Source organism: Thermobia domestica, chromosome 2 (assembly GCF_964235325.1).
Source record: "Thermobia domestica chromosome 2, izTheDome1.hap1.1, whole genome shotgun sequence".
Lineage (NCBI taxonomy): Eukaryota > Metazoa > Arthropoda > Insecta > Zygentoma > Lepismatidae > Thermobia > Thermobia domestica.
In genome coordinates this window covers 270,697,525-270,717,683 of record NC_137455.1, presented here as the reverse complement: position 1 = coordinate 270,717,683, position 20,159 = coordinate 270,697,525, and the positions used below count along the sequence as shown (strand labels likewise).

At 35.9% G+C, this 20,159-nt stretch overlaps 1 protein-coding gene and 1 pseudogene across 1 annotated transcript in view; both read right to left on the bottom strand.

Moving 5' to 3' along the window:
• The window catches only part of Myo95E (Myosin 95E), a 1,268,077-nt gene that overhangs the window by 1,232,226 nt on the left and 15,692 nt on the right, over positions 1-20,159 (bottom strand). The window lies entirely within an intron of this gene.
• LOC145678497 (SRSF protein kinase 3 pseudogene) lies at positions 2,479-4,751 on the bottom strand (annotated as a pseudogene).

The following is a 20,159-nucleotide window of genomic DNA, read 5'->3' as shown; positions in this document are numbered from 1 at the left end:
ATGCACCCAGGTTGCTCTATACTTATACTCAAACGTTGTCGGTATTGTTTTGAAACACTCTGTATACCTGCTCAACCTCACGGGTTGAAATGGCATTGGGTCCAGAATCATTGCGTTTTCTAGTCAAGGGTTAACAAATACTGCAATCCTATTCGCTACCAATTGACGGATTCATCAATCACATTCAGCCATTCGGATTAGTAAGACAGTTTTAAGATTGAGGTTTAAAAGGAACGTCAGTGGGTTTTGTAAGTCAAACGCACAACGGATATTGTACTATCGTAGGCCTTTCACAAGGTACATTCGCAAAGTGTCTCCTCAGAATTCGTGTAAAATTGATTGAAATACGAAGTTCTCCGCAGCCCAATGTACTCATTTTAGCGGCTCATACCGATAATTTGTATATTTATGGTCCTTGATATATCCATAATTCAATCATACACTACTATAACGCTCGGACATAAAATTGCTTTTAGTTTCTTTAGAAATGACTGGACATTAATGTGGGCACATGCAAAACAAATTGGATCAAGTACTGCTTCTCTGACACATGTACCCACCCCGGCCACCATCTTAGATTCAAGTTTCGATTTTTCAAATGAGAATAGGTGCAAGTTATACATCAAATTCATGTACAATTTTCTCGAAAATTCATTGGTGGTGTGAGTTTTACTGTAACTTCTACAGTTTGCAAAGACTTGCATGTTAAATGTCAGGTATTTCACGAATATCGAGCCAAATAGAAAGTTGTGCATGATCGTGTATATAATCTTGTACATAATTTGTCGTTGACGCAATATTCTCTGAACATACATACATGCAGACACACAGACGTCAATACAGAAATGGTGGGTCTCCACCCAAATCTGGTCATATCTCGATTTACACTAGGATTTTGACCTAATACAATACTTTCATGTTGTATAACATGGAAGTAATAACAATCACTCACAGAAATGTAATAAGATTATGACACCAAGGTAAAAAGTTTGTTTATACCTACAGCATTTTTTTTTTCAGTTAGAAACTGTTTTGATTTGTCAACATCAAAAACGTAAGCGTAACTGATACTACTCTGCAATGTCTATTGGCGAAGTGGCTTTAGTGATTTAACGTGAAATACCTTCCAAACGTTACAAGATACGGTAAAACTCACTACAACAATGAAATTCCGAGAAAAATGTACATGAATTTGGTGTATCACTTGCACTTATTCCCATTTGGAAAACTGAAAGTTGAATCCAATATGGCGGATCCAAAATGGCGGTCAGGGTATGCAACATGTGTTACAGAAGCAGTACTTGATCCAATTTGTTTTGCATATGCTCACATTCATGCTCAGTTACATCTAAAGAAACTAAAAGAAATTTTATGTCCGAGCATTATAGTAGTGTATGATTGAATTCCGAATATATTAAATATGAAGACCCTAAAATATGCAAATTACCGGTACGGGCCGCTAAAATTAGTACAATACACATTGGGCCGCGGAGAACTTTGCATCTGAATTAATTTTACACAAATCCCGAGGGAACACTTCGCGAATGTACCTTGTTAGCTATATATAAATTTGTCATATACCTTTAAGACTAATTTTCTCACTCAGCAGTCTTCGGCTACTTCTTAGCCTTGATATAAAATATTAATCCTAAATTTGAGACATACTTATAAGACGATTGACAATGTAGTTGCAATCGTTCCAACTGATATTTTTGAAATTACCTTCGAAAAAAAGTGATCGCAATTGTCTCGTTTTTTTTTTCCTACATAATCGAAATTGTCGCTCGTCACAATTGTTATATATTCGCCCCCTCATCCTACGACAACGAAAATTATCATGGTTCAGTAGTTCTTACGTGATTCGATCACACACAAACTCACATTCGCTTTTCCATATACAGGTTTCTCTTGAACTATTGGACACAGTCACAAAAACTGGTTTATTTTTCATAAGCAAAATACGCACATACACTTCCGATTAATTATTTCAGCAAATTTCACTCCGGCAAGTAGAGGATGGACACGAATTTATTGATGTGAAAGCAGGATGAGGGGACTTCATTGAACCACTGAACTTAGGCTTATGTTTGGAGATAAAGAGACCAAAATTCAAGTTTGTATGAGTAGCTCTGAAATTATCTATTTTTTTTTTTTTTTTTTTTTAATCCATGTGTAAGGTGATTATTACATCTTCCCTGTTCAAGTTCGCGTAATGCACATATAACGAAGTAACATAGTCGCAATTACTAATAGACTACGTACAAAATAGACGGAAAATCTTGTAATTAATACCAAAAGACGCTGTTATAAATCTTCTCTCTCGGTAACTGCAGAAGAGTGCACCTTACACAAAAATTTGGGGGCATAGTGGAACAGTCATATGGAAACTGACAGCGCAGGAATACTTACCTCAAGCACTGCTAAACCAACTTATACAAATACTAAAGTAAAACTCCAAAATACGTTTTGGCATTTTTTGAGAAAACATTAGTTTGCAATATTTTGTACACTCACAATTTATTGGCAATCATATTTATCACAACAAAATCGATTATTCACGTACAGCTATTTATCAGAAGTAATGATACTGTATGTGCACTTCATTTATAAAAACTTTTACCATCAAATTAGTAAAGAAACTAGACGGAATTAATGCCATACAAACGATAACATAATTTACTCTATTTTAAAATAACAAATAACATCTGCTGGTTTCAAGTTTTTTTGTGTGTGTTAAAATTATCACGTATTTAACCATGGATGTTGCAAGCACTCTTTAGCAGTCGCGCGTTTAGCAGTATCATAGCGAAGCATAGGCAAAAGGAAGTCAGTAAATCCTTGTGCATCTGTGTGACACCAGTGGTACTTCTCAGTCAGTACTTCATATAATCCCCATGGCTCCAGCTGGGTAATATGTTTAAGCTCACACGATTCGTTGAAGAAATTAGAAGAACATTCTCCTGCCATTGCAACATCTGGAGGAATGTTTCCGAGAAGCTCAATTATATGAGCCAAATGATCCTCGTCGCGGGAGTAATGTTTGCTCGAATGAGGTTCAAAGAGGAAATCACCAGTCGCTAATTCAAACGCTAAGCACGCTGTACTCCAGATATCTGCACTGGTATCATAGCCTGACTGTAGTATGACTTCCAATGACCGATACTGTCGCGTCTGAATGTCTTCCGTGAAATGGTGATCAGTCCAGCATGCATTGCCGAGGTCTGCAAGCTTCACTGTTAAATCACAAATTTCAACAGCAGGATTATGTTTCAATGCCGAATGTTCTCGAATCTCTGGCGAATTTTCTGATTCATCATATGTATTTTCATCATCTGAAGTCACTGTATAACAGTTTCCCTTACTACGATGACTGTTTAAGTATTCCGCATTAGCAATATCCTTATTCTCTTGATCAACATTCAGATCGTTTTCAACTTCATTCTCACAGCAAACTTCTGCCATTGTGCAATCAGGAGAGCTAGAACAACTGCTCCTTCTCTCGCAAATACAAAGAGGTTCCACAAGCTCCATCTCATCAACACCTTCATCTTCATTGTCATCATCAGTATTATTATTATTATCATCATCAATATTTTCGTTTTCAGACGTCGACATGCTTGTATGTTTATTAAAGGCATTGTAGAGTATAGGAATTCTTAAGAGAAGGCCATTCTTTTTCATTGCATTCCAGGCCAACTTTCTCACATAATCATCATCCACTGAAAGAAGTATATTTTCAGGTTTCACGTCGGTGTGAATTATTCTGCATTTCGAATGTATGTAGTCTAAAGCTTCAAGAACTTGCCTAATGATGCATTTCACATTTGGAATTGGTATACCATTATATTTACTTTTAACAATAAGTTTCAGTAAGTTAGGCCCTAAAACTTCGAACACCATACAGATATGGGTACCATTCTTGCCTGAAATTTTGAACGAGTCATACATTTGTACTATTCTTTTTCTTTTAGGATCTTCGACATCAGAATCATGAATACATTTTAACAATTCTATCTCGTCTAAAGCAGTTTCAGTGAAATGAGTCTCACTCTTGACAATTTTCAGTGCAACGAACCGTTTTTCGTCTAAATCCCAACAAAGCCACACAGTAGAGAAGTGACCCCACCCCAACTTTCTAATAACAAAATACCTATTATGGAAGACATCTGTAATATTAACTGGGTGGTAGCCGCCAATGCGATAATCACCTGGATCTTCCCTGTCATTTTCATCATCTTCATCTGAAGTAAAGTAATACATTCCTTCGTCATCACTACCTTCATCTTCCACTTCTTCTTCTTCATATTGACTGTCTATTGAAGAGTAGTATTCTTCATTCTCTTCCTCTTCCTCCATCCTTGAAACTGCCTTTACAGAGAAGACTTTATTTGCACTGATTTTGTTCCTTCGTCTCCCAACTGTGAATAACGGTAATTTCTTCACTTTTGTTGCACGAATTCCTCGCCTCCTTATGGTATATTTGATATTCATTTATAAGTAAATGTAGTAGTGTCCTGCTATAATGAACTCAAGAAAGCAAATGCAACAAATGGTAAGCTTTATATAAGGTCTCAGGAAAGCATAGATTCACAACACTCATAGTTTATCGGTTGTACATTGAACTTACGTGCTTTAGTACTGAAGGTAAGTTGTCTGAAATGGAGTAATACGCAGTGAAATCATCTCAGAGACATTGGAATGGAAAATTATTCCGAAAAGAGTGCACAGCAGATGTTCAGGCACTGATTTTATCCATGGAAATTTAGAGTATTGTTGATTCATCATTAGAATAAAATAAACACATCAAATGTTTATTTAATTTTCCCTTATTTTCTAATACGTAATATGACTCATATATATATATATATATATATATATATATATATATATATATATATATATATATATATATATATATATATATATATATTATTACTTCAATAGCTTCACTTACAAACTATATTGACCATATTAAACCAAAGCATTCTTTTGCAAGAAATAGGAACAGAATATTGATTGATCGTGGTTTAACATTCTTTTTATCACCAAGGCTATATGAAACGATACCTGCTTAAAGTGTGATATGTACTATTACACAGACTTTTATCCGAAAATTTGTACCTTCATAGCAAATCGAACACAGGATCAATCACGCACCAGAGATGGCGTGGGGCCAATGACAACTTGACCCATGACCCACGAACCAAGGACCCACCACCCACTATGACTCACTCTCACCCATTGTCACACCCACTCCGATCCACCATGATCCATTCTGACCCAACACCCACCAAAACCCATAATCATCAACTCTGACTCATGATCCACGCCTTCCTCTCCACTGACTAAAGAGTTTACACTTGTAATAAAACAACGCTGTGAAATTACCACTGATCGGAGTTTGAATTTCTACGGTCAATCGCTCAACCACTATGTTACAATATCACTGGATCTGACCTTTATGATATAAAATGGTAATGTGTTTGTCATGGGCCATATTACAATGAATTTCAATTTAATTATCGTACGTAATTATTTACTTGTTGAATTCAGATACTTTTCAGTGGAAAATAGAATGAAATTTGAAAGTCTCAAATCAAGGAAAAGTAGGCCAACATGAAAGGAAAGGAAAGAAATCTAAAATTCAACTGTGTCTCGAAAGCCAAGTAGTAGTAGTAGCCTATTGCTATTACTACAAGTACAAATATAAATATCCAAAAGTGTCTGAAGTTCTTTTCACTCTTACTTGTTAGATACACTCATCTCAGATAAGTAAATAGATTACAAATGAAAAAAAAAGAAAATAATAGAGACACTAAAAGTAAAATGTAGACAAATTCACCACTGTTCAGAGGATGCTAATACAATGCAATGAACTGAGTGGGTCGGTGGGTCGTAATGGATCTGTAGGCTATGGTGGATTACGGTGGTGGTGGGTCGCAATGGGTCACGTCCTGTTGACCCACGATCCACTGACATACTCCATCTCTGTCACGCACGTTAGCAATATGGTCACAAAAGACAAGAGACCAGAAGAACAACAAAAATATATAGGGTGAACCAAAAAGATGTGCACAAACACCGGGAGGTGATCGTGACATAAAAGATGGCAAGAAGTCTTCTTGCATATTGACGAATTCCACGTCCTGTACAAGTGATAGAAATGCCAACTTGGAATCGAAACACGAATCCTGAAAATTGGAACGGAATAGAAAGAATGTACACACGACATGGAATTCATCAACATGTAAGGATACTTTTTGTCTTCTTTTGATGTTATGAATCACCTCCCGAAGTATATGCACATCTTTCTGTTCCGTTGCAATTGTCACGATTCGATTTTCGATTCCAAGTTGGCACCTCTATCACCCTTACACGACGCGGAATTCGACAACATGCAAGAGGACTTTTTGTCTTCTTTTGATGTCACGAATCACCTCCCGGAGTTTGTGCACATCTTTCAGGCTCACCCTGAATGTATATTAATTCGTCATGTTTCTCCGACATGCACTGCAACTACTATAGAGATTTTCCGTAGCAAGAATTCATGTTTCTCTGAAACCGAATTGTTAGTACAGAATAAGTATTATCGTGTGCAAAAAAAAATCACACACAAATTGCATTTAAACTTTGGGAGATGAGTGTAACTAGCCGAAATATGTAACAGAACCAATGACGACAATTTGTAAATTACCATTAGACTTTCTATGGGGTTTACCAGGACATCACTGAGAAATGTTTAGACATCTCTCCACAGCAACAAAGGACTCACATTACTTACATTGGATTGGCTTTTCTAATTGTAATGGCACAAAGCTTAGTTGTTATAGCTATTTCAATATAGTAAAAACAACGTGATGTACTCACTTAGGTTATCTGTGGTGATAATTCTTAGTTTTTATCTTCAACTGTCTTCATTACACACCAAATCCGATTCTTGCACCGAGTAAGGTTAAATTTACATTGAAGTTGCAACACCCGATCGTGACGTAATGTCACGTTGTATTAGACCACTTTGCACACACAACTTTATTGATGAAAAAGTTATTTACTTACGTTATAAAGCATAGCTGAGCGAGCGTCAGCGAGCGAAGGGGGTCTAAAGCCCCGCAGGGTTCGTTTTATTCCACCTTTATCAGAATTCACGAAAAAAAAACACTCTTCTCTTCACAGCCGACACACCTCTATGTTAATACCACGTGCAATTACGTCACGATCGGGTGGTGCAATTTTAATCTAAATTTAACCTCACCTTTCCTGGACATGACTTTTAGTTCCTACGTAGTTACATCCTTTTCTGGGATTTTAACTTCCTTCTTATTACTATGTAGTGCTTACTTAAGTCATTTTTATGAAGCTCATACGTTGTATCTTTCCATGAGTACTTCCTATAATTGTGGCGTGATATCTATGTTTCTATTTTATTTCCTTATTCAAAGCCAAGTTGTTTACAGTTTAACTCATTGTATATTGTGAAAACAAATTTAATAAGATTAATAATGGATATTATTTTGGATATTTTATAGTATAGTACTGAGTTTGGATTTTGGTGTGTTACAGAATTTTTGAAGAAATTCAAAAGTTTGACAAAAATTTTCTTTTGTCCCACCAGTAGGGATGTGCACAAGGCGAGTCGAGACAGAATTTTCTGACAAAATTCGAGTCGAGGCAAAGCTCTTCCAATAGAGAAATATACATTTTTCGAGACGAGACAGCCTCAAATCTTGTCTCGTGCGCATCCCTACCCACCAGGCGAATATCATCAGGATGATGTACTCCTCACATATGCTCTGCCCGACATCCACATTTCCTTGCCTTTGTTATTAATGTTTCCGTATGAAATGGCCTTTCGGCTCCATCTGACATTTCGTTTTCTAAAATAAATATTAATTAATACATTTAAATTTACTCGTCAATTAATCGGTTGTGTCTAACACAGTATCGGTCTATTTGTCAAAACTAATAGTATTGTAATGTTCTTTTTATTGACAATTCATCAAATATCATGAAGTAGAAATACTAGAATAATAGTAAAATTCATTTCTACTAACTATTGCTGACACCTTTAATTTGCCGTACTGAACCTACTTTTATAAGACTTCCCTCACTAGAAAGCAACATAAAAGATTTTCTGAAACTTTCGTAAAAAGGGTATATTAAGAAAAAAAGATCCACTCTCGATATGCACTTTATGAAAATTGCTATCTCCGAAAAATAATAATAATAATAATAATAATAATAATAATAATAATAATAATAATAATAATAATAGAATAAAAATAAAAATAAATAAAAATAAAAATTAAAAAATGTGTAAGTGGAATGCAATTTGTATTGCAGATTTGTACATGACTACAGAAATGGTTACGATTTCAGAATTGTGCATCTCTAACTTTGACAAATCACTATGACATGAAGTGCAATAAGACGTCATGACATCGAATCAAACAGTATCTGGATTTCTTCTTGAGAAATCGCTTGCCTCATGCTTGTATGCGAGTCCTCAAGGTGTCGACACTGTCTACAGGAACAAGTACTGACCAACCATTTCTCACACAAAGTTTAATGTGCGATATATCAGGCAAGGGAAGAAATGGTACTCACAGTTCCACGAAAGCTTGCACGCTCTTGGGTAAATGTGGCAGGGAACTGTACTGCTGAAAATTTCCGTTTGATGAACAGGCATGAACTCGGTCCCTACAACTTCCCTGATCTGCAGTCACTGGTAAGGTTGCCCTCAATGAGTGGCACTAATGTCCTGTGTATCAGTGGAGTGACAAATCTCTTCGGAGCTCCGGTGCAGAAGAACATTTGGGGTAGCAATAAATGGATTCCCGGTGTAGGAGGATACTTGTGGGGCCTCCCAATAATAATAATAATAATAATAATAATAATAATAATAATAATAATAATAATAATAATAATAATAATAATAATAATAATAATAATAATAATAATAATAATAATAATAATAATAATAATAATATCTACTAGTAAGTCATAAGAAGAAAGATTGACAATATCTTACTAGAATTTGTCCATTAAAATAACGTCGTAGTGCAGAGTTACGTGCAATTTCAGAATTGAATAAATCTACAGGTTTATGCCACAATTTGTTGTATGATTTGGGGAATCTGTGGAACAGAGAGGTCGAACTATTGACAGTGTAAGTCGCACTATATGAAAAAAAAAATGTGTGTTACTTGTTTGTCTGAATGGAGTTCGGAAATACAGTTCTGAGAGTAGGGTTTAGGACCTGAGTTGTCCATGTATGAGATGTTTGATATCACTGATTGTATGACGAGTGGCAGGCAGTTGAACATTTAGTGTTCGTAATAGCTCGGGTTTTGTCGAATGATGCATACTCTCCATAAGTTACGGTATGAAACTCTTCTTCACTGACCCAATTCTCCTGACGACTCTTCCACCGACTACCACCTCGTGCGCAGGGGCGGATCCAGGACCGACTTCTGGGGGGTCGGTGGGTTGTCATAATGTAACTTTTAAGGGCTCCAAACTCTGGGATAGATTTTATTTATATATATAAAGTAAGAAAGTTTCCTCTTCTGGGGAGGCGATCGGGGCGATACCCCCCTGGATCCGCCCCTGCCTGTGCGGCATCTCGATTGATTCTTGCTGTAACGTGAATTTGAGGACTTCTTTGCATCGTAAACTCCAGAGCGGAATCTAATTGTTAGCTGAATGATATGGTAAAAGTGTGTCACTCTAGCCAGAGACTACCATGACGGACGAGAATTGAAGTTTTTCCTTTCTTCTACCAAAGTAACCAATGAAAGTAAATATGAATTGTTATTATTTTTAAGTATGCATTACACGGCTAGTCGACAATTGTACAAAAATTAAATCTCTCATATTTACTTCCCACGTATATGGTCTTTAAGGAAAAGTATACGGGTCCTTAATGAACTTGAATGATTATGAAAGAATTAGTGGAACGATATTGTGACAGGAAATGGGTTGGAACAAGGGAAAACTTACGGACATTTCAACCACAAGCTCAGAAGACTTAGGATCAAGCCAAGGACCCATTGTACCAGAGGTAAGCGCCCTACCACTAAGCCACCGTGTTTCACGTGCCATACTGGTAGAGAGGCAGCACAGCTTTATCTTTCCAACTCTTCTGCAGCAAACAGCTTTGTTCTGAGTGGTTTTAATAAAATACTGAGTATCTTGAATATTTTATAAAATACATAGTATGCTGCATATATTTCAAGGTATTTTCGCTGCCTTTCCTTTCGTGAATTCCGGATTATTTTATTGGTAATAATTTGTTTCGGACAAAAGTGCAAAATAGCATGTAAGCATTCATGATATAAAGTAATTAATATGTGATGAGAATTTTGTGAAATATCACAGCATAATCACCATTGATGACTACCTCAAGGTTGGAATTCCCTTCAACTCGAAATTTCATAAAATGCTCCTCATACTTAGCATACACGCCTTCGACAAGGGATGGCTCTATACTGTAGTCACAAAGTCACGCGCAATAAATACAACAAAAAGCTATGGACATTTATTACTGTATATTAATCAGGAACAATCGAAGAAAAAAATTGTTATTTTAATATGGAACGTGCAAACCTGATTGTTTTCTATAACAGATTTGGCAACATAGTGTACTACACGATGCTTTATATTATTCTGTTCATATCTTCTAGGTTGACTCTTTATAGTGATTGTCTGCAGGGTTGAATTCAGGGGGTAGCCCGAGGGAATCTCCCCCCACCCGAAGAAAATTCATTCCTCCCCCCCCCCCCGGAGAAACTCAAAACATTTCAGTCATAAAATGTAGAAATTACTTCACCCAATTATTTGCTTTCTTTCCGTGCACGTGCAGACGAAATCTCAATATATATATGAATGACGCAGACCCATTCTATATAAATATTAAACATGTAACATCTAAGATAGAATACCAAATAGTCAATAAAACTTGTATTTCTTAACGCTATGACCGAGTTTGGCAGAACATGAAATTGTTAACTGTTGAAGAAAGGTTTGTATTTTAGTAGGTACTATACTCTCGCCCTTTATTATATATTAGTAGGTAGCACTAGCACAGATTGAGATAGGAAAGGAAAGACAGGGAAGATCTTTCGATCATTCCATATGATCTCTGGTGTCAGCAGACTTCAGTTCTTTAAAATGTACAGTTCTTGCATTATTTGAAATAGGGCGCCTAAATCCCATTTCTCGCATCGGAAGTAACAGGCGTAAATGTGTTTTACGATTGTTAAAGTAAACATACCTTTCTTTAATTAAAAATAATCCAGTTAAAGGGTGAGATTCAGAGGGCGTCATTTAGAGGGATCACGGAGGAACAGTTTTCCCTCCTGGGTTAGAGATTTATATAGAATTTATCAATATAATAGTAGTATATAAGTGAAAGATTGCTATTGAAGATGATGAAGATCCTGCTCAGTGCCGTGCCATGGGGGAGGGGCAAGCGGGGCGACGGTCCCGGGCGCCGAAGTAAGGGGTGCAAAATTCGGAAGGGAAAAAGAAAAGAAAAGAAGGAAAGAAAAACAGAGGAATGAAACACAGGTGCACATATATAAAACGAAAGGAAAAAAGTAATGAAAAGTGCTCAAAATCAAGGAAAAGCAGGGTTTACTTTTTAAAATTTTCTCACCTTTCGCGGCTGGTCTGTCGACCTAACTCATATATACGAGGTGCCGTCGTATACTCTCGCGCCAAGCGCTGATTTTCCACGACACGGCACTAATCCTACTGAAGATCTCGTAAACTAAACTATTGATGTGTATGCAGTGAAGAAACCAAGGCTAATATGCTTGATTTAGAATCAGAAGTGTGAGAAAGAATGATAACTTTTTGTTAAGATACTCCTATGTGTGTTTGTTTTAGGACAAAAACTACTTGAGTTAATTTAAATCTTTTTAAAAACTTCTACATTAGTAACAAACAGTAACTACTGAATAAAGGAAATAATAACAGAAATAGCTACTGTAAATAGCAATTAAAGTTTAGTGTAAAATATTTTTGCCAGTCTTTATTTAATGTTTTAGATAAAATTAAACGATTGTTTTTTAAAATTATAATCTCACATTGAATATTTATCAGCAATTAGTCTCAATATTAGATAAGATGTGAATGGCATTGTTAAATATGCTGCTTTCTTGCAAAAATACAGGAAAACAACCCTCCCCCGAGGAGTTGACATTCCCCCCGGGTGAAAATGTCTGAATTCAACACTGATTGCCTGCTATACAGAACAGCCCTTTAAACTCCTACTCTTACGTACAATGTAATCACACACTTTTAGTGACAGAAAAGAAATTCGTTTCGGTTCGCAGACGTAACCATGGCAGAAGAGGAAATAGGACGAATCCTAAACTCTGTAGCTGTGCTAATGTATTAACCTGAGTGAATGGAGATGAATTTTTCCGCTTCCCGCACGAACACAAAAGAATGACTCATATGGTACAGCCACAAGCAAAAGTATCTCCCCCATACGTGCTCTAATTCCATTACTTCGGGTACAGATAATTTGCAGTTTGTAAAACGTCCGGGGAGATGCAATCCAACTTACATGTAACTTTTCTCGGCACTGACAGTAGTTTGTACCACTGAGTCAGTTCTTTATGCAAGTAAAATTGTGAGTAGATGACCCACAAAACATTTCTCCATTCTGAGATGAGTCTCTTTGGTTCAGAGCGTGGTGTACAATAAACACCATATATTAACCTCAATATTGATGTGTATGCAATGTATAATTTCATTATATACTGCATGTTCAAAGAAATAAAAACAATGACCACCCATGAGATCTTGCTTGTCACATTGAGTGTGTATTGAAATTGAAAACGAAAAATTTGAAAAGCTTGAACCTGGGTCCGCCGAATAGAAGTTCAATGCCTTAACCACTTACCTACTGCGTCACATCAAGTTCCACTCAAACCATTAGCTAGTTAAGATCGTTGTATGCAAGACTATACTCAAGATAGTAATGATCGTATAAGGAGACGTTCTTATGTGAGTGTCACAATGACTTACTCGAGATTTCCTTCTGTAACTCACAAACAAGTTATATAGACCTTCATTAATAAGGAAAATATCACAAAACGTTCTTCAAGTTGAGGCTACTTCATCATTTTTAATGATGGTCCCAATTTACATTACTATTCTTCCTCACTCTAACTTCTAACTTCCAAAGAAGAAAAGACGGCAGGCATTATTTTCACATTCTTTGAATTGTATCAACACGTGTAGAAATAGAACGTTCTATTTGTATCTTCCGTAACTACTAGTTTATTTTCTTATCTTTGTATGAGGACTTTGTGGCAAATTACTGACGATTGTGAGGTGAAGCCCACAAGAGGTTCGAATTCCTCTGAAGAGCAAGGTAGGAATTTTAACTGTCTTCGATGTTTCTGTGTTCGTGTCCCTGCCGTGTTTGGAATAAGTCGAAAGGACGTGAGGTGCAACTGGCGAACAATACCACGGTTGGAGCGATTTAAAAAAAAAAGAAAGAAAAAACATTGGCAAAGCATGAAACTGGTATGGAAGACCCGGGCATTCTCGTTGTGGCAATCATTTTTTTTTAACTGGAAAGTATTTGTTAGGAATAGGGATATAGTGTAGGAAGTTAGGTTAGAAATACTTTAAAAAATAGCACTACCCAAAAGAAGAAAAAGAGGACAAAAGTCTTTGACGTGCATAGAAGGTATTGATTTTGAGTTTAGACAGACTAAAGTTAAGTTAGTTGATGAATAGTAAATGGAACTTGGAGGAAATTAATTGTAGAGAGGAATTAGATAAAATACAGTTACTAGAAATGAGAAATGATTGATAAAAGTGAAGTAAAGCGTTGCGTAAGAGTTGTAATTGCAGTGTGTAAAAGTGACTAAGAAATAGCTGAAGGCAAGAAACATGGAGGCATTGAAATGAAATGAAATGAAATCTTTGAGTTTTACGTACCACGATTATACCGGTTAGGCTAAAGGATACGGTGATGATGTGTAATGAATGAAATGTGGAATGAAGAAAGTGGGTGGAAACGGGAGTACCCCCGAGAAAACCCACGCACACGGTGTTTGTCCACCACAAAGTTCACTTGGCGGGGGCTGGGATCGAACCCGGGACCCCAAGCACCAATGGAGGCATTGAGTGCTGTATGTTATGAGAGATATGGTTGTACACTATCTCAGTAGATAATAAATTAGTTAGAACCTAACCTAACAGTTGTGTAAAATACAGAACTTTACCTACCTAACAGAATTGGCTGAATTAAACTTAGGATGTTTTATACTAACATTGGCGCAGCCATATTTAAGAACATTACACTTTTAAATAAATACAACGGCTTTATTTAGTAATTTTGAGCGCTTTGACGTGGAAACAGGACGCATACAAGTTTACATAAAAAGTTTTGAGCAAGTAACTTTATCTTTGGCTTTCCTAGAAGACAGCAAATTTTCTACATTTTTTATCGCTGATGGATATGAAAGCATATGGAGAGCTAAGGAATGTATGTGCACTAGCAAGACCAGCTTACCCGGGAAGGTACCACAAGTTACCGCTCAAATCTAATTGCCACATAGCACATCTGATAGAACATCATGAGAAATGAAAATGAAAAAAAAAATTAAAGTGCTGCGGATTAAAAGGATAGGAGATACGCGGCTACAAAATTTGAATATCCAGAAAATTGTATCATGGAATTATGTACGTTTAAAGTAAATATCTTGAAAAACATTAAAGCAATCAAAACAAAAGTTGCACAATATAATGAAAACAAAATGCCCTATCAAAAACTACAAACATTGTTGCCATAGGTGAAGCAGTGTTACCAATTGAACGTAAAATATCTTGTTTGAAATAGCACCACATACAAGTGTGCACATATTTAAAATGCACTATTATCACTAAACCTAACAGTGCAGTGTAGTGGTACAGTGTTGCACACTGTTAGAGCTATGTGTGCGGAAAATGTACAATAGAGAAGTCTGATATGTGGCAACAAATGGAAACAAAGGAATGTGGGTCTCATACTATGAATTTAGTTCAAATGCATAACACCGATAGTAAAACAGCAAATTGTCAGTGTTACGCAATATTGATGCATTTGAAAAACGAAATTGAGTGATGTCATTTTTACGTCCTGTGTCAGCTCCGAAGTTATTATAGGACGGAACCTATAGTGTAAAGTGGGATTCGAAATACTATGATAGAGAATGATAACAATCAAATATAAGGTGAAAAGTACAATAAAAACATGTCCGAGGTGGGATTGGAACCCGCGATCCCTAATATGTCGGTTGTCTAGCCTTCTAGACCACATGACTATACGGGCCGACTAAACAAAATGAGGTAGTAATAACATAATTATATTTCCAATGTGAATACGCTAATATTCACATAAACACAATCATATGGTATGTAGAAGAGGAAGTAAAAGAATATGTCACTTAACACAAAAGACATAAACCAAGAAAGTACTCTTCCTAATATTGATAAGATAAACTGGAGAACCAGTTTACAGAATTAGAAAACACGTGTTTCTGTCCTTGAGGGTATCATTTTGTTTTCGCGAGTTTTCTGCTTATTCACCGGGGCTACAGAAGTATAATGCAAAACCCTCAATTCCTTTATTATCATCTGTCGCCATATATCAGACTTCTATATTAAATATTTTCAGCACACGTAGCTCCAACAGTGTGCAACACTATACCACTACACTTCACTGTCAGGTTTAGTAATAATAGTGCATTTTAAATCTGTGCACACTTTTATATGATGTTATTTCAAACAAAATATTTTATGTTGAGTTGGCAACACTGCGATTTTTCGATACGGCATTCTGTTCTTATTGTATTGTGCAACTTTTGTTCTGATTGCTTAGACGGTTTTCAAGATATTTACTTTAAACATACATAATTCCATTATATAATTTTTTCGATATTCAACTTTTGAAGCCCCGTAGATCCTAGCCTTCTGGTCCATAGCACTTTAATTTTTCTGATTTTCATTTCTCATGATATTCTCTCAGATGTGCTATGTGGCAATCAGATTTGAGCGATAACTTGTGGTACCTTTCCGGGTAAGCTGGTCTTGCTGGTGTACATACATTCCTTAGCTCTCCATATGCTTTCATATCCATCACCGATAAAAAATGTAGAAAATTTTCTGTCTTCTAGGAAAGCCAAAGATAAAGCTACTTGCTCAAAACTTATATGCGTTCTGTTTCCACGTCAAAGGGCTCAAAATTACTAAATAAAGCCTTTGTATTTATTTAAAAGGGTAATGTTCTTAAATACGACTGCGCCAATGTTAGTATTAAACATCCTAACATTGGCTCATGTTCATTTCTCATGATGCTCATATATGCTATGTGCTATGTGGTGTGGTGCTATCATATGTGCTATGTGGCAATCAGATTTGGGCGACAAATTATGGGACTTCCCGTGTCAGAGGTCGTACTCGGAGTTGAAGGAATTGGTGTTATCACACTACGGTGTACAAACAAATGAATTAGCAGAACGTTTTAAATTCCACAATATTCGGCAGGACCTTATCAGTATGTAGCACACGTTGTATTAACGTTAAAGAATCAGGCTGCATATTGCAATTTCAATACTTGTCTGGATCATTCTTTACGAGATCAATTTGTGTTCGGTATGAAAAGCAATACCACCAGAAGACAAATATTAACTTCCAGCAAACTTACATTTCAGCAAGTAATTGACATAGTGACAGCAGTTGAAAACACAGAAGAGCAGATGTCCATATTTAATAGTTTGGCAGACCAGATGACACACGACATTAATGTAGTAGAACCTAGATGGACCGGCAGGAGTAGAAATCTGCAAGGAAGATCTACATATACTAATAACAAGGATAGTTGGTCTAGAAGCATTAGTCGTTCACCAACATATACATCATCTTCAGATTACCATTATAAATATGAGGATATGAAATTGCTGTGCCGAAGCTGCTTGCGAAGACACGACAAGGAAAAATGCCCAGCGTTTAGAAAGAGACGTTTCAAATGTACGTTTACATAATTTCGCCAAAGCCTGTGTTGTTGAATCTACAGAAGAGGAGATTAAAAAACTTTAATTTCAAGATTTGGATCTTGAAGTTGTTCAAGATGATCTAAAAAGAACTCACGAAGACGTAAAGAATTCAGCAACATTGGAACAAAATAATATTCAAGATTTATTTCAAGTATTACGTTAGATACTTCACATTATCAAGAGCTAGTTAACGAAAATAATGACGTACTATCTGCAAGAGTGTTAGTAGAGGATGATGCAGAAGCATCCAAAGTTGAATCAGGAACGTCTTCTGCTTCATCCAATAATCAAGATATAGCTCGAACGTTTAAACTGGAAGTAGATGGTAAACGAAAGAGGAAAGTTTACAAACAAAAGTCTAAAGAGAGAGACCATCGCACAAAGTTGGCTACAAGCAAAAGTAATTAAAATAATAATAATAATAATAATAATAATAATAATAATAATAATAATAATAATAATAATAATAATAATAATAATAATAATAAAGAAATAACATAATTACAATACCAATTACGCAACAAAACTTTCCAATTAAGAAAAAAATGCCACGACGGGATTCGAACACAGGTCTCTCTCATACGAGTTTCATGCTTTGCCAATCTTCTTCCTTTCTTTTTAATTCGCCCCAACCGTGGTATTGTTCTCCAGTGGCACCTCACGTCATTTCGACATATTCAAAACACGACAGGTATACCATCACAGAAATATCGAGGACAGTTAAAATTACGACCTTGTTCTTCAGAGGATCCGAACCTCCAATGGGCTTCAGCTCACAATTGTCAGTAATCTGTCACAAAGTCCTCATACAAAGATAAGAAAATAAACTAGTAGTTACGGAAGATACAAATAGAACGTTCTATTTCTACACGTGTTGATACAATTCAAAGAATGTGAAAATAATGCCTGCCGTCTTTTCTTCTTTGGAAGTTAGAAGTTAGAGTGAGGAAGAATAGTAATGTAAATTGGGACCATCATTAAAAATGATGAAGTAGCCTCAACTTGAAGAACGTTTTGTGATATTTTCCTTATTAATGAAGGTCTATATAACTTGTTTGTGAGTTACAGAAGGAAATCTCGAGTAAGTCATTGTGACACTCACATAAGAACGTCTCCTTATACGATCATTACTATCTTGAGTATAGTCTTGCATACAACGATCTTAACTAGCTAATAGTTTGAGTGGAACTTGATGTGACGCAGTAGGTAAGTGGTTAAGGCATTGAACTTCTATTCGGCGGACCCAGGTTCAAGCTTTTCAAATTTTTCATTTTCAATTTCAATACACACTCAATGTGAAAAGCAAAATTTCTCCAGAAAGAAAAAGATGTTGTAATGAGGAGAATTAGAGACGTTCTGTCACTGGAAACAATGGTTTACAAACTCATTTCCAGCTGTTGTTCTTGATTTGATATTTTCACTTACTTTCAAGCATTTCCTGATTCATGCGTGGTCATTTTTTTTATTTCTTTGAACATACAGTATATAATGAAATAATACATTGCTTACTCAGCAATATTGAGATAAATATATTATGTTCATTGGACAACACGCTCTGAACCAAAGAGACTCATCTCAGAATGGAGAAATGTTTTGTGGGTCATCTACTCACAATTTTACTTGCATAAAGATCTGACTCAGTGGTACAAACTGCTGTCAGTGCCGAGAAAAGTTACATGTAAGTTGGATTGCTTCTCCCCGGGCGTTTAACAAACTGCAAATTATCTGTAATGGAATTAGAGCACTTAGGGGGGGGATACTTTTGCTGGTAGCTGTAGCAAAGAGGAAAATAATCCAAAGTATAATTTCGAATCACTGTTTGATTGTGCCACTTATATTCAAATTATTATGAAGAAAAAAAACTAATTCTTTCTTAGTGTGATTTACTATTTTAGAATTTAATAACATCCGGTGTGTCTTTACATAACATTTTTTTTTTTTTTAATATTTAGGGAGCGAATGATAATTGTTGAATTACATTTTAAATTGATTTACCACTGAAATTTTACAGGAAGCAAACATGTGAAGCCAGAGATAAGTATGTAAGTGTTACACTTGTAATGCAAAATTATAAAATAACAATAAGAAGAGAATAGCCAACTATCAAATCATGTAGTGTAGACTTAAGGTGGACAACAATCACGGGAGTTCAGTAAATTCAATCCTCGGTAGATTTGCGGAACTTCAACTACATATAGAAGCTTCCTCGTGCTTTTAATGGTTTGCAAACGTGACTTCGGCAATGGATACCACTGGTCGATATTCGATAGGAACATGTGTGATTCAGAGTCTACATTAAACAATCGGTCTACGTCTTGGTGCTGATAATGAATAGTCGAATCTGCTATTCAGTTGCTTTAGAAACGATCGAAATTAAATGCATACCCGTTTCAATGTATTATGGAATTATTATCGTGTCTCTATTTAAGGAATATATATATAAACGAAAGTAGTTAGCTTTTCACTATTACTTATTTTTTGTAGCAAATTACACTTTTAAGTATTATGTTAACGGATATGTAACGGAATGATTATTACAGAATCGATTGAGAGGAGGGCACGATGACTGTAGTACAGCGCTCATCTCTGGTGCGAGAGGTCCTGGTGTGATCCCTGCCACATAAGTTTGTGGTGGGCACATCGTATCCATGGATTTTCTCCAAATTCTCCGGTTTCCTCTTACATTCTCATTCCACCCATTACTTTATAATTCATTTTCATTAGCTAATCCGTCTGTTTTAGTCTAAAGGGCAGTACTGTGAGACATACAATTAGAACTTTCATTGCATTTACAGAATTGATTGAGAAAATTCAATTAAAGAAATAGGTTGAATAATGTTGGCAACATCAATTGTTTTTCATTATTTGAAAACTTGAATTATGTATGGTAAATAAAGTATGGAATGTTAAATTAAATATTTCTGTATGTAAGAGATATATATATTGGAATTCTTTCCTGTAACATTTGTGCCTAATATCAGAACTTAAGAGACCTTCGAAGTAAAACATCACTGGAGGCTCCAAAACCAGAGAATTATTTTGAGACGGTGAGGAAATGGGGTGAAAACTTAATTTCACCGCTATTGCAGATGTGATTTC